General features: G+C 43.6%; 1 protein-coding gene across 1 annotated transcript in view; it reads right to left on the reverse strand.

The window, feature by feature from the left end:
* RAB27A (RAB27A, member RAS oncogene family) overlaps positions 1 to 6,800 on the reverse strand; it is a 68,400-nt gene extending 61,600 nt beyond the window's left edge. The window contains exon 1 of the mRNA XM_081133150.1: positions 6,569 to 6,800. The gene's annotated coding sequence lies outside the window, so the exon portion shown is untranslated. The remainder of the gene's footprint in view (positions 1 to 6,568) is intronic.
* Between the last annotated feature and the right edge of the window lie 5,366 nt (positions 6,801 to 12,166).

Raw genomic sequence — 12,166 nt, forward strand, 5'->3', positions numbered from 1 at the left:
TTCCTCAGCCTCCGCACCACTGACACTTTGGGCAGGACAATCCTTTGTCATGGGGGGCTGTTCTGTGCATTGTAGGATGTTTAGCAGCATCCCTGGCCTCTACCCACTAGATGCCAGCAGTAGCTCCCCAGTCATGACAACCAAAAATGTCTCCAGATGTTGCCAAATGGTCCCTGGGGATGAGGGGGTCAAAATCAGCCCCAATTAAGAACCACTGGTGTAATATCACATAGTTAATTATCGGCAACATTGGAGACTAAAAACCAAACTACTAATTCCCAGCTCTGTTGGTTCCTCTGTAATCAAGCAGGAGCTAGGGACACAGGGGTGAGTCACTCCCTGAGGAAACAGCACAGCCCACTGCTCAGCCCTGTGCCGAAGCAAAGGGGGGGGGGGGGGGCTGGCCTTGCCCCTGATGACAGAGGCCCAGACAGGAACACCCAGCAGCTTGCTGGACCACGTTTGGTCTCCAGTATCTGATCGGAAGGACAACACCTTATCTTTCCAAGGGCTGCTAAACCCTTTTACTCAGTCTTAGGGTCACTCTCTGACAGCGGTGAGATTCATTATGAAAAGTCACATTGCAAGAAACAAAGAAATCCTGACCATGACCATGACCGTGGGTTATATTTTAAAATTCTTAGATATCTCAAATGAACATTTAAGTCATGACCTATTCCTATATGTCTCATTTTTCCCACATTAGGGGTAATCCAGCAACAATAAAAATACCTCACCAGCACCTTTAGTTAACTGATGGAGACCCTGTCTTTGCTTTTAATGATATAAATACACAGGAAATACATAATCAGCCAACCCAGATAAGACTTGAGATCAGCTCCCAGGTGGTGGAATCAGGGCAGGATAAACTGCAGTTAATAATAATGAACAGATCTTTTAGTCTCTTGGCAACCAATTTTATTATTATGCTTTGACCTGGCAGCTGGTAAGACTTTCTATGAATTAATCAACAAAACTGAAAAAACAAGGTTAGTGGCTCTGAAATGTGGTATTCTAGTGGCAGTAAGAAGATGCATGTTCATTTTCAAGGCAACTTTCTTAAACAGATACAAATGATTTTATTATAATAATAAAACAAGTCCAGTGTTTTATAAGGATGTGTCCAGTGTTTTTACAAGGACACATCTCTAAAGGGCAAGTCACATAAACCTATCATCTACCTCCATGGGTCTTTACCACATATCTGCCATATTTGTTCTACAAAATACAGAAGGACGAGGAGTTCCCCAGGAGCGGGCCACACAAAGCAAGCAGGCTTTCAGTAAGACCATACTCAGCTATTGTGGAATTACTCAAAGTGCACCTTAATCGAAGCATCCTACAATAAAAATTCAAAAGGGACAAAAATATTAACAAGACCTTAAGAGGAATAAAAATACATTAAAAGAACGACAGGCTTTTTGGCATCTTTGCAGGGAATACAACCAAGCAGTAGCTTTCGATAATCATATGGCCCTCTGAAAAAAATCAAGGGTGTCTCATGAGAATGGCTTTGTCTGCCACATATTGCATATGGGCACTGGGAGGAGAGCATGATATTGGAGTAATCATGCGACAGTGGCAACAAAAGTAATTGAGGGTCAACACGAAAACATAAGCAATTTATACGTGATCTCTTAAGGGAATACATTATGCAGCAGACCAACCACAGGACCTAGAGTTCCAGTTCTGGCTCTGCCACTAACTCTGTGATCTTACAGAGTAACTTAATGTCTCTGGATGTGAATTTCCTTAACTACAAAAATCTAGAGCAAAACTAAATCTTCTCCAACTTCTTTCTTGTTCTAATACTTTTTGAGTTTATAAGTCCTCTCTATCCTTAAGATGGACACATGAGCAGTCACCAAAATGAGCTCAGTCATTCTTTGAACATTATCATGATCAATGTATTACCTGTGCATAAGCATGGGTTGACCCGACTAGGGTGACCAGATTTAATATAAGACACAGTTAAATTTGCATTTCATAAAGACAACAAATACTTTTAAAATATAAGTATGTCCCAAATATTGCATGGGATATATAGTAAAAAATTATTCATTGTTTATCCAAAATGTAATTTAAAAATTTTTTTTGGTGCTAAATCTTGCACCCTACCTCCGACCCCACATTAAAAATTCAACTTTAGGCCCTAGCTGGATGGCTCAGTTGGTTGGAGCGTCATCCCATACACCAAAAAGGTTGCGAGTTCGATCCCTGGTCAGGGTGCATATAAGAGGCAACAGATCAATCTTTCTCACATGGATGTTTCCTCCTCTTTTTCTCTCTCTCTCTCCTTTCCTCTCTAAGATCAAAAAAACACAAATCCTCAGGTGAGGATAAAAGGAAAAAAGAAAAATATAATAACTTTTTTAAAAGTTCAACTTTAAAAATCAGAAATCTGATTCCATGCATGTGGCTGAGGCATTAAATGGGAGACCTTCTCAAGAGTGGCATGTATAGAGAAAAAACAAACAAACAGAAACAGGAAAGGAGGAATAACTTTCAACATTCCTCTTGAGTAAATGAGGCAGTAAATAAAATGAGTGCTGCCCAGCCAGGCGTGGCTCAGCGGTTCAGCATCAACCGAGGATCCAGGAGACCTCGGCTGGATTCCTGGTCAGGGCACGTGCTCGGGTTGCGGGCTCGATCCCCAGTCGGGGGCATGCAGGAGGCAGCGGATCAATGACCACTCTCTCATCATTGATGTTTCTATCTCTCTCTCCCTCTCTCTTCCTCTCTCTGAAATCAATAAAGATATATTTAAATTTAAATAAAAAAGAGTGCTAGTAGACCTCAATCATACAAGAAAAAGAATGTTGTGTGCCTCTCTGTATTGCAGGAGCAGACAGGAGGCCAAACAGGCTGGATGCTCACTGCTTCACACATCTCACCCTATGGACATAAAGTTAATTACAAACCCTTTATCTCTTCCCCCAACTCAGTGCTCGCGTCTGCTCCCAAGGTAATCAGCTTAACGGAAACCAGATCATAAACTCAAGCTTCCTGACTTAGAGGCAGAGGAACAAATATGATCCAAGCAAAACAGCACAAGGCACAAAAAGTGACGGCAGGGAAAGGGAAAAATTACTCTCTTCAGAAGGCAATCTTGTTTTCACAATGGCAAGACAATCTTGCTTCTTAGGGGCTCACACTTTTTTTTAAGACTTCAGCTTTATTGAGGTATAATTGACATAAAATTGTAATTTATTTTGAAAAAATAAATAAAATTATAAGTTACTTAAAGCGTACATCGTGGTGATTTGATACACATATAAATGTGAAAGGATCCCCTCCATCTAGTTAAATAGGGGTTCACACTCTAAACATGCAAGCCTTGCTTTGTTTTTTAGGAGATAGCAAACCAATCATAATTTATTAGAAAAAATATATGTATATAAAATATATGTAAAAATAATTCTTTTTCACACTTTGCAGTGAAGATATAAATAGAGCACCTTTCAAGATAAGTTTAAATAACAGTGGAAGGCAGATTCAATTTTTAAAATAACATAAACGATTAATTACCATACACTGTAGGCCAATTAATTCAATTCTCACTGGGAAAGAGCAGCAAGGAAACCCGCTCAACTGCAGCCAATGCTGCTCTGTCAGCAGCAGCAGGACAAGGTGGACAAAAACAAGGTACTTGGAGCTATTGGCTAAGAAAAATTAAATGTATGGATCAGAAGTTTCCAATGATGAAAATAACTCCAGGTTTATTCATTAACTTATTGGTTCATTTAGCAGGAGTTTATCGAACATTCCTTTTGTCTAAGATACCTTGCAGTGTAAGACTCCAAAATGAGCTGAAGTCAGGCCTCCAGGATATTACAGTCTGTCGCGGAAATACGGACATACACATAAACAGCTGACGGTCTGAAGTAGTCCTTTAATTAAATGTCAGGTGCCTCGTTAGCACGGCGGTCTCCTGATTAAGTGTCAAAATGGGTTTCCAAGTTGGCAATTTCAGGTGGATGCCAGAGAAAGATTAATTCACTGCAGTACAAAGTATTCATCAAGAAATGAATTTCCATTTTACTGAATTTCCAAAGAATTTCATTCTCTCCCTAGACCAGCCCAAGAGATGGAATCACTGGAGACAGGTACTGAATGCCCCTGCCCAAGCTATCCAGGCTGCAGAGAACAGAGCCCCCATCTTTCTAAATATCTGACCTTTCCCTTTCCAAGGAGGGCAAGGCCATTAACCCAGGGAAAACGGGATAGAAGAGGAGAGACTTAGATGTTAGTGTAACTATGAACATTGGTTCTCTTATATAAAAATGGGAAGAAATAGTGAGAGAGAAATGGCAAAGCGATACCCATTTCTCAGTCTCCCATTCCCTTTTCAATCACTCAGTACATTTTTGAGTGCTTACTATGTGCCAGAAATCATTCTAAATGCTATGCACATGGTAGTGAACAAGAGAAATTCCTGACCTTCCTGGAGCGTGTAACCTACTCGTTGGAGACAAACATTGTGAGGGATAGGGAGGAGATATGGAGGACAGTATTAGAGATAATCTAAAGAAATACAAGGAAGGAAAGGGAGAGGAAAATGATGAGAGGGGTGGGGATGCTATTTTAGATGGGATGGTTCAAGAAGGCCTCTATACAGAAATTACTTTTGACCTCAATGAAATGAGTGAAAAAGCCATGCAGACATTTGAAGGAAGAGCATTCGAGGCAAAGGAAACAGCAAGTGCAAAGGTCCTGAGGTGTGCCTGGCTAACGCAGAGAAAGCAAAGGAGAGAGTAATAGAAGATGAAGCCACATACCATGTAAGGGGCTTGTAGGCCATGATGAGATTTTGTTTTTCTCTCAAAGCCATTGAAGAGTTTTGAGCAGAGAAGTGAGTGACTCTAGCTGTTGTGTTGAGAACAGACTATAGAGTGGTGAGGGTGGCAGCAGGGTGGCCCTGTAGGAGGATCACTTTTGCAGTGATCCAGGTGGCAGAAATGATAGGAATCTGATGGTGGCAGTGGAGATGGTAAGAAATGGTTATTATTCTAGATCCACCCTCAAAGTAGAACCAATAAGATTTTCAAAACTTACTACAGTGCTACAGTAATCAAGGCATTATAGATCAATGGAGTAGAATTTAAAGGTCAGAAATACACCCTCACATTTACAGTCAACTGATTTTCAACAGAGGCACCAAGACCTTTCAAAGAGGGGAAAATCGTGTTTTCAACAAATGGTGCTAGAAAACTGGATATCAACATCAAAAGAATGAAGTTGGACCCCAATCTCATACCATTTACAAAAATTAACTTAAAATGAGTTAAAGATTGAAATGTAAGAGCTAAAACTATAAAACTCTTAGAAGAAAACACAGACATAAGTCTTCATGACTTTAGATTTGGCAATGCTTTCTTAGATTTGACACCAAAAGCACAAGCAACAAAAGAAAAAATAAATGAATTAAAAATCAAGGCAGGCCATGGAAATTAAGGAAGGACAGAGGGAGGGAGAGAGAAAGAAAAAAAAGGAAAGGAAGAAAGCGGGAATGAAAAGCAACATGAAATATAGAAAAGAATGATCCTCAGTCACGTTCTTTCAGCATTATATTAACCTTCATTCATTTCCAACCATCTGCAGAAACCCTGTTTTCCAGACTGTGCCTGTTCCCCCAACCCCAAGGCAAGTTTTTAAGGGGGGAAAAAAAAAGGAACAGGAACAGTGAAACACCAACAAATTAAATCAGCAATAATTACAGGGAGCGTATATGGCATAACACAGCTTGCCCCTCCCAATATCTGACTGATGAGCCAACCATGAAGTGAGAAGCCATCCAGGAGGGAAGAAACAGCTGTTAGCCCACAGAGGCAAGGAACAGAGCCTGTGGCAGAAGACTCCGAGGCCATGTGGCCCAGGTGGCCGGCAGGAGCCAGGGGCGGCGAAGGCAAAGTCAAGGGCTCACAAGATTTCCTTCCCTTCAGGCCTGGCTTTGCTTAATCTGTGATCTATTGGGACAGAGACCAGCCTTTGGCAACAGTTAGGGGAACCTGTCATCACATCAGCAGTACCGCCTGTCGGTACCTGAGGGCCTGGCTGCAGGTAGAGCTTTCTGGGAGAAAGGGGGAACCCCCTCCCACCCCTCCAGCTTGCAGTCCAGACCCTGACCAACAAAGCTGTTGTTCGGATGTTCAATCATTCAACCGAAAACCGCAAAGGGGGAGGAAAGACCTAGAGGTCGGTGCCGGAGGCCTGGGACCTTCCTCCTCTCCTCCCAGTGAAGTTTCCTCCCCCACTGGTGGGGACCTCGCACCTGGATGCCACCGGAGTTGACCTCGGCCCCCCTTCCCAACCCGGGACGAGGCTGCATCAGCACCACGTGCCCAAGCAGACCCCCACCCCGGGCGGCTGTCATCGTGGGGTCTGCGCCCTGCCATCCAGGGCCTGGGAGCAGCAAAGCAACTTTCCTGGCAGCTCGGGCGCCCAGAGGCGGGAGAGAAGGAGCCGAAGCCTCCTGCCCAGCCCAGCCCCAGGGCCGGACGCCGCGCGCCCGCCACCCCTCGGGCCGGGGTGCAGCGGGGCCGGGGCGCCGGGGCCCGAGGCGCCTCACCTGGCTCAGCGCCGTCCGCGTCGCTCTGCCTCCCCGCGCCGCGGCGCTCGCTGCCGGCCTTTTTTGGGTCCTGGCGGGTATCTGCCGCCTGGCCCCACATCACTTCCCGTAAAGGAGAGCGAGGTGGGGCGGGACCTCCTCTCCGCCCTGCACCTCCCGCTTCCTCGGTCACCTCGCGGAGCGCCCCGCCCGCCCGCGCGCCCGCACTCCCCGCTCGCAGACCCGCAGACCCGCCGCGCCTGCCGGGGCGCCCCGAGCCGCCGAGCGGTCCGCGCGCCTCCTCCGGCCCGGCCAGGTCTCCGCTGCCCTTTCCCGCAGGGCGAGACCGCAGGGCGTTGTTTGCGTCTTGATCACAGGGCGGCATTTACGCGCCGCTCCAGGATCTGAGCCCGCGACCTAGGGCTTGACGACTCTCCCCAAACCGCCTCCTCCCAAAGCCGTTTTCTAAAGGTGTTTCCTAGGGCAGCGGTCGGTGCTTCCACTGCGGCCAGAAGTGCTGAGCAGCGGCGAAGGCAGCGCACCCCGGGATCCTGAAGCCCCTGGGGCTCCGGGGGGGGGCTCCCAGCCAGGTGTCCGGCTCGGCCACTGTCCATCCCGCCCGCCAGCTGCTCACTCGCCCCGGCCTGGGCATGTCCTTCGTAGGACAAGGGAAAGCTCCGGCATTTGAAATAACGGGGTTGGGGGGTGGGGGTGACAAACGGGGTCTCTGGTCATACAGTCTAGTTCGGATTGTAAAAGCACTCTAAGTTAAATTTCTGAGAGTGTTAGCGCAATTCGTTAAAATAATAATAATAACAATAATAATAATAATAATAATAATAATAATAATAATAATAATACAGTAAGGAGAGATCTGTGAGCCTTTGCTGCCCCCCAGAGCTTCCTTCTCTCAGCGCAACGGGCCTGTGTGGGCCTGCTTGGACCGGCGGCTGGGAAATAGGCTCAGGCCACCAGGCTCCCACTCGGAGGCAGCCAGATTTCTCCTCCAGTGGTCTGGGGGTATGAACAGTGGTCTTGGGCTTGCCCCTCTGAGCTCTCAGCAAAAGCACTTCTGAACCAAATAACCAAATAATTCCACTTCTAAGCAGAGTAGATGACTGGAAGCCCCAGACCTTCTCTCATCTGTCCTCTCTCACTGATCAGCCTCTGCTTGCAGGAGGAATGCAGCTGTCCCAGGCCCACCTTCCCAGCCCCATGGTCTTTCCAGTCTGTAACTACTCAGTTTGCACCGCCCAGTACAATTCGCTTCTCAGGTATGTGTCCAGTTTGCAAAATCACATACAGAATAACTGTATGAAATTACCAGATATCGAATATACATTCAATCTAGTATTTCCAGGCAAATATAACACAGTGATCTCAGAGTCAGAAATAACAGATTTCACCACAGGGTGATGGTTTCAAGGGGCGTTCCCCAGATGAGAGAAGGGCCATCAGACTTTCTTTTTGGGTGACGAAAATATACTGGAACTTGATAGAGGTGATAGTTGCACGACATTGTGAATGTAGTAAATACCACAGAATTGGACAACTTAAAATAATTTTTTATGTGAATTTTGTATCCATTTTCAAAAAAAAAAAAAATACTTGGTCTAAGAGAGAAAAGGATGATCCAGAAAGTAAGGAAGTGCTCAAAGAATGACACGTACATGTCAAAAGGCCACAGGATCCATCCCGGGAGAGGACTGTTTATTTTAATTAGAACTTATTTATTTTAATTAGGACTGTGAGTATATTTTCGTTTTTAAGCCATGTTAACAAAATTTTTCAAAAATGCTCACTTTGAACATTGTGAATGTCAAAGTATATTCTTAAGCATTTTATATCTACTTGTAATTTTTAGAAGCCTTGTTTTGTATTTGTTAAACTGAACATAATTTTCAGATAATTTTAAACATTACTTTTCATATCTGAAATAAACATTTTTTTTAAAAAAAAAAGGATGCAGTAGCCAGTTTGAAGGGGCTCCCACTAGCCGAATCTGGGTCAAGTTGAACATCACAATAAATAGTGTCAGGGCTGGTTTTGTGGTCATGCAATTTGCATGTCACCCAGGGTCCCGCACTCAGAATTTTAGTGCTCTGGAGTTGCCATCATAAAATTCTTAATAATTATATCTTTAAATTTGTTTTACAAGTGAAATCTGATGGCAAAATAAAGCATGCTGGGGGCTTGGAGTCTGCTCACACATGGTTCTGACTCCTGCCACTGCCCACTCCTCACCCCTGGTCCCCTGGGCCTTGCCCAGCCCTGCATACCTGCCTTGCTCCAGGGCACTGACTGGGTCACCTTGGCTGAGGGAAGCCCACATTCAACCATCACCTTCCACCGGGACAGGGGACTGGGAGGGAGTGCAGGAGGAGCCAGGGTTGGGCACATGCCCCACGGCACCATGGGGTGGGCAAGGAGGCAGTGCCATGACACATTCCCTGTGCCACTCATCATCAGGGGCCTCTTTTCACCACCACCCAGGAATAAGAACACCCTGGCATGCAGGCTGCCATCCCTTGGGGGTTGCCCATTTTCCGGGATTGGAGTGGTGGGCCTATAAGGAAACTTACTCATCCCCACCCGGAGCCCTGCATTCTGACTTTGCACTGCGCCCCACAAATCATGCAGTCAGCCCTGGTGATAGTCATAGATTGTAACACATGGAATAAAATAGGAATCTGTGAATCATACTGACACATCATTTCTGCAGTATTCCTACCAAAATTTTATAACCTGAATCTACCTAATCATGAGGAAGCATTAACAGACCCAAATTAAGAAACATTTTCTAAAACAATAGACCAGTATTCTTTAAAAATGTCAGTGTCATGAAAGGGAACGAGTGAGGAACTGCTACAGAATAAATGAAACCCAAGAGACATGACAACTAAATTCAAATGTGATCCTGGATTAGTTCCCAGAGCAGGGGGGAAAAATCTCTTTTGCTCTGAAGAACATTAATGGGACTTGGCAGAATTTAGATAAAATCTGAGATATCATTCTTAACTTCCTGATCTTGATCATTATGCTGTAATTAGGAAAGAGAATATCCTTGTTTTTAGGACTTGCACACTGAAATATTTAGGGGTGAAGGGCAACATGTGGGCAACTTAGTCTCATGGGTTTAGAAAAATAATGTGTGTTTGTGTATATATATATACATGCATAAATATGGAGAGAAGAAAGGTTAAATCAAATGTATAATGTTAACATTCGTGGAATCTGAATAGCAGGTATATAAAAATTCCTCTTACTATTTTTCCACCTTTTCTCTAAGTCCAAAGTTATTTCAAAATAATAGTTTTAAAAAACGTTTAAAAGTCTCTTCAGAAACCCCCCCAGGATCAAATCTAGTGGCCCACTGATAATCTATCATCGTCTTGGCTTTCCCCTCTAACTCTGTCTTCCCCTATCCTGCACTCCTGATCTTGGGGTTAGAATGGATTTGTAATGAGACTGGAGAAGCCACCACCTGAGGATGTTACCTGGAAGGCCCTGATCATACTCCTTTCGCTGAGGCACTAGTAAGGGTAAATGTACTGCTGAGGAGGCCACTGACATCTCTGTAAAGTTCAGTGGTGGTTGTCTTTTAGGGACAAATTGACAGAAGCTGCTGCTGCAACAGGGCTTCCTAGAATCAATTAGAAATAAAAAGAATTTCTGAATGGCAAAGGACAGACAGCAGGACATAAGTACTATACTGGGAAGCAAAGGTGGAGTGCAACCAGGGTGTATTGACCAATAGAGATCTGTGTGATAGTTAATAGATTCAAGGTATTTTTAAGTGTACAATTCAGTGGTTTTTAATGTATTCAAAAAAGTGCTCACCACTATCTAGCTCTAGAACATTTTCATCACCGAAATCCTATATCCATTACCAGTCACCCCCTATCCCTTCTTTCTCCTAGTCCTTGGTAACCACTATCTTTGTCTCTATGCATTTGCCTGTTCTGAACACATCATACAAATAGAATCACTCTTGTGCCCAGCTTCTTTCATGTTTTCAAAGTTTATCCATGTTGTAGTATGCATCAGTATTTTTTTTTAAATATCTTTATTGATTTCAGAGAGAGGAAAGGAGAGGGAGAGAGAGAGATAGAAACATCAATGATGAGTCATTGATCAGCCACCTCCTGCACGCCTGACTGGGGATCGAGCCCACAACCCAGGCATGTGCCCTGACCGAGAACCGAACCCCGATCGCCTGGATCCTAGGTCGACGCTCAACCGCTGAGCCACGCCTGGCTGGGCGTGCATCAGTATTTCATTTCTTGTTAGAGTTAATATTCCATTGTGTGTATATACCACAATTTGTTTATCCACTCATCAGTTGATAGACATGAGTTATTTCCACTTTTTGGCTGTAATAATAATGATGCTATGCACATTCGTGTACAAATTTTTGCGTGGACATGTTTTTATTTCTCTTAGGTATGTATCTAGAATTGCTAGGTCATACGGTAACACTACGTTTAACTTTTTGAGAAACAGTCAAACTGTCCCACAGCAGCTAGTTTTACATTCCCACCAGCAGTGTATGAATTGAGGGTTTTAATTTCCCCACATCTTTGCCAACACTTATTTTCTCTTTTGATTGTAGTCATTCTAATGTATGTGAAGTGGTATCTCATTGTGGCTTTGAATAGGTGCAGTATCTTTTACTAGGAAAAAAGATTCATCCTCTGGCAGTTAGTATATGATTACTAGACTGACTAATGCATCCTTCTCAAGGGGATCAAAAGCAATTCAATTTAACTTGATGTTAGAGAGAGGATTATATTTGTTGGCTGTAATAGGATTATGTATTTCTGCCCATTGTCACGTGACTTGACTGTGCACCCTGTGGGAAGAGTCTATGTTCCTGCCTTTGACTTTGGGCTTGACCACATGGCATGTTCTAAACCAACAGAATGCGGTAAGTCCTATTATTTGCTTGAGCAGTTTACAATGCCATGTTTCCTCTCATTCTCTCAATCCTATACTCTGTCATATCCCAGATAAGGGGTGCTCCGAGAGCCTGGGTCCCACAATTAGAAGACACATACAGCAGAAGCCCAGTCTACCTGTAGCCAAGCAAAACCAAGCCTGTCAGATAGCTGGTATTACTACATTAATTAAAATTTTTATATATTTTTATATGTGTTAAAGTCTTAATTGCTCACTGTTAAATGTGTTGATTAAATCAACATATGTATAATTTTCACTTTGTTCATTTTTGTATCGTTTGGATTTTTTAATGAACATACTAATTTTATAATTCTTTCTTTACTTATTTTAATTACCCATGCTGTCTATTCAACATAAATAGCCTAGATTAAATTATAATTAATTTACTTTTCAAGAAAAAAAATCAATAAAAATGTTTATTTTTAAAAAATGAGTTTAGTTTTAAAAAAGCACTTTGTACATATATGACAACATTTGTAGCTCTTGTTGAAAATACAAGTTTAAGACTGTTAGGTTGAGCCCAGCCGGGCGTGGCTCAGCAGTTGAGCGTCGACCTGGGATCCAGACGATTGGGGTTCGATTCCTGGTCAGGGCACATGCCCGGGTTGTGGGCTAGGCAGCCGATCAATGACTCTCTCATCATTGATGTTTCTATCTCTC

This window comes from Miniopterus schreibersii, assembly GCF_964146895.1.
Source record: "Miniopterus schreibersii genome assembly, chromosome: 1".
In the NCBI taxonomy this organism is placed as follows: Eukaryota; Metazoa; Chordata; class Mammalia; order Chiroptera; family Miniopteridae; genus Miniopterus; species Miniopterus schreibersii.